Raw genomic sequence first — 4,647 nt, forward strand, 5'->3', positions numbered from 1 at the left:
ACTATCTAGATGTGATTTTTAACACAAGGTGTGATGATGAATTGCTAAAATAAAATGAACTACAATTTAAGACACAAAACATTAAGGATTGTTTGTGAATTTATTTTTCTCTTGGACTTACAAATATTCCAAAATACCTTGATTAGTGTCTGTATATGCTCATAAGTGTGAATTATGAATGAGGAAAGATTAGCTATGACAGAGTTTCTCCTGCATTTATGCAAATAATTAAAATGGAATTTACGTTTTTTTCTGCATGTAAGAAAATTCACATTTACAGTGGTAGTCTAAGTTCCAAATATAACCAAAAGGGACTTATCAAAAGGAGGAACAATTTTTACTGGGAAGATAATAAAGTCAGTTTTAAAACCTGTTTAGGTTGAGTGCCTGTGGAGATTTCTAGATGCAGTTGAGACTTAGGGCAAGCAATGTAATCTCTTTTTACCTCTATTTCTTTAAGGTACAATAGAGATAATGATAATATTGGTTGCATTTTATTTCTGTGTTAAAAGCATTAATATATGTAAAATGTTTAAAATAGTGGCTGGCATCTATTTTCAATTACTATTAGTAATTATTATCAATAATATTAATTATATTAACAATAAGTTACTGAACAGTTGAATATACAGATCTGGAACTAAGGAAAGTGACCAGGGCTGTGCACACACATTTAAGAAAACTCAGCATACAGATGATAATTAAATCCATAGGAAAAAATGGTTTTCCTACAAGATAGAGAGTACAATTTGAGAAGATTGAGCTAGAATGAAAAATATCTCCCAGGAATATCTATGTTCACGTTATAGGTAGCAAGAGTTGATTCAGTGAGGGCGGCTAAGGAGAAATTGCAACAATATGGCCATTTTGAAAGGAAGTCATTAGAAAGATTGCTAAAGAAAATTAACTTCCATTTAGCTAGACGATATTTTCCAGGAATCTGGCCATAAAATATAACTTTTTTTTTTTTTCTAAAAAAAGCAGCCCTACATAAAAATAATGTGCTATAAAAAATTACTGTGAAGGAGACAATTTATGTTTAATTTCACCTTATTTTCTTAGCAATTCTACTCCAGCACCAAACTCAGCAAAGCAAAAGCTCTGCAGTTAACATGATACACTGTCTCTACATAGTAGGTTAGCAGTTCTCCCTTATTACCCGGGCACATTTGTCAGAGATCTCACTGTAGCCCAAATGACTTATTAGAGCAGTCTTCCAACTATACCTACTACTATCCCATGGGGACTTCACTAAATACCCTTTTCTCCACTTCATTTTACATTCGGTGATGTTTTCCAGTGATGTATGAGTGCTTGTTACAAATCTGTACCCTGGGCACCTGCCTGTCTGCTGTTTGGTGTGTCAACACTTTTTTATTTTTAGAACTTTTTTTTAATCCAATAGCATTTCTATTGTGGCCCATCTCTTTTCATGTGAGGGTTACAAGTGTTAACTCTGCTACCACACACCCAGGTACAAAACCTTGTTCTTCATTTAACTAGCTATGTGACTTTGAGCAAATTATCTATCCTCTCTGTGCCTTTGTGCCTCTGATTCCTTATTTTTAAAATGAAGATTATAACAATAGTGTGTTCTTCATAATGTGATGCCTGACATAATATGTGCTTTGTAATTATATGTTATTATTAGCATTCCCAAAATGTGTCAGGTACTTGAAGATGCATAAGATATATTTATTCTCTGCTTCAGGAAGCATGCACTATCATAAAGGAATTTGATGTTTAAGCAAACCGCTAGAGTACAGCATCATTGCTCCTTCAGAGAGATTTGCACCAGATATAGCATTTGAACAATGAAAAATATTTAATCAGCTTTGCTTAGGGCAGAGTGAGCGTGGGAGATACAGGTAAGGTGTCACAAGAAAACAAAACATTAACATGCTCCTTGAGAGATTACTAGACTTTCGCTCAATCATATATGGGAAAGATTTTTATAGGGTTTAACAATAAGGAAGAAGGAAATTAAAAGATCAAACAACCATTGTCATGTCAATGTCTATAAGTGAAAGCTGGCCAGATGGATAAGACAAAATTATAGGAAAAATAAGTGTGAAACAGAGGAAGTAAAAATAGTAAATGCATGCATGTTTTTCTAACATAAGTGTTATGCTTGTGAAAATATGTTCTGGTTTTCCATTGTATTGGGAAAGAATGATATGACAATAGGAATCATGTGGTGATGTGTGAATAATTACTAAAAACCTAAGACTCAAACATGAAAGTGCTTCAAAATTTACATATTGTTGTATGATAATATTAAATTTTAACATGAAGTTTTATGTAAACTATAAGCCTAGATATTACCCTATGATAATCAAATAGAGTTAAAAGCCACCATCTTTATAAACATCTGAAACATGAAAATGCATATTTGACTTTGCATACTTTATGATTTTAAGTAATTCCTATTTTTATTTGCAAAATGTTTTCACATTTTCTAGAAGCAAATTAATATATAATAATGACAACTTGCATTTGTCTTATAATCTAAGCTTTTTTAAAAAAATGTTTTTAGGACAACTGTTAAGCAAAAATGGACATGTATCTTTCTTTTCTAATCACTAATTGAGTAATTAATTATGTTTTCATCATAAACATTTAGGATATTAATGAAAATGTCATTACTTATTAAAAATATACAGTAATAATATTTAAAATTGTCATGTTTTACAGTTATTTCTATGATGCTATATCTTACCTAGAGTAAGAAAAGTTTCTGGACACAAATTGAATTGCAACAGTGTATCGTAATTCAAAAGGTAAGACATCAATTATGGGGAAAAAAATATGTTCCTCTGAATAGAGCATTCCTACTATCCTCACATATAGCTGTTTGTATGATAACAAAGAGATTTTATCTGATAAACAAAAAGTATTCAAATAGAGAATCATACCTGACTTACAATCCTGCTTTGTCATTTACTAGCTATGTTCTATTGGCCAATGGCTTAGTCTCTCCAAGCCTCGGGAAGTATCTTATCAGGGAAAGTGGTGTCCTGAAGATGATCATGACACTTTGAAAATTATATTGATAACTTACTAACCTTTGATGTTAGAAACTATATTTAGATATTTGAGGCATATACTTTTTTCTGATTTCCAGAAAACTATTTCTGAAATTGAAGTGTAATTTTATTTACTACAAGTTGTTGTTTTTCTGATGAAGTAAATGCAAAAGATGAGACACAATGTAAACTTGTTTCCAAAAGCCTTTCCCATGTTGAAATGCTTTGAGAGCTAATTATGAATGACAAATCTTGGAAATTTAATTTTGGTGAAGCAAGCCCTTTAAAATAAATTTCACATAAAAACAGCAAGGCATAATTTTGGGCTCAAGTTTAAGTTATTTTGACTCATATATCCAACCTAAGAGTGGCTAATTAATTTCTTCTGAAAACCCTTTAAAATAACCATAAATAATTTATTCCAATTTTCTAGTGTTTTTTGCACTAAAACCTCATAAGTTATGTTAACAATTTTATAAATAATTATCAGAGTAAATGTTACAGAGGATGTGGATTTTTTAATACACACATGAACATACATACACACAGAAACATGAACATTAAATAAAAATGAACAGACATGTTTATCTCTTTAACACAAATAGCTGACAAGATAATGTACATAAAACAGACTTGAAAGCCTTTTAAGATACATACTAAATATGATTGTAAAGCTGGAAATGCATTTTAATTTAAAAAGAACCCCAAATAGACATGACAGCTGAACAGTAATCATCCACATTATCCCTCACTGTGAACTAAAGGCACATATTTGCAAGAAGGATGTGTAAAGTTCAATTGGTTGTCTATGATCTAGGAATCACGTAAAATTAACTGTTACGTGTGATTGCAACCCATGACTTAGACTTCAGTACAACTACTCTCTAACTGATAACCAAACAGGGTTTAATTTGTAGGGGTGGGGAAATAGAAGGCATAGGCAAAGCAAGAATACATAGTTTATAGTACAACCTATTTCCATTTTCTACGTAATGGTTTCAAGAAACTTTCAAATCTTTTCATGAGGCGATTTCCTTTAAAATCTGTAAATATTTACACAAAAGTGCCTTTAGATCTGAGTCAACTATACTGAATACCTTAAATCATAAAATTCCAGTGAGCACAGTGAGCACACATTTCTTATACCACAAAATTCTTGACCATAAGATGCTGGGGGAAAAATGTGATTTATATATATAAAACCTTTAAATTGCATATAAATAGTAAAATAAAACTAGAAAATATACATCTATTAATTTATACCTGATTTTGATTATGATACTTATCAAATGCATTTCCTTACCTATTAATATTGGTGACATAATGAGTGATAGTAATCAAAATATGATGGCTATAAAATATATGTTCCTAAACACAAAATATGTTTTTATTTTTTTTACAAAATTTAATAGAAGTTCAAATCTTCCCCCAGGCTATTCCATCTGAAATAAACTACTCTCATGGAATTTCGGTGTGATTTAGTGTAAATATATAAATAAAAGTCAAATGAACATTGACAAATAGTGATATTCATTTTAAACATTTTCTGGAATAAATTGTGAATTGGTAGGCTCTTAGTTGAAAAAATACCAGATTTTTAAAAATAAATATATATACATAT

The sequence above is a fragment of the Rhinopithecus bieti genome, unplaced genomic scaffold (assembly GCF_001698545.2).
Source record: "Rhinopithecus bieti isolate Rb0 unplaced genomic scaffold, ASM169854v2 scaffold_3878, whole genome shotgun sequence".
Classification (NCBI taxonomy): Eukaryota; Metazoa; Chordata; class Mammalia; order Primates; family Cercopithecidae; genus Rhinopithecus; species Rhinopithecus bieti.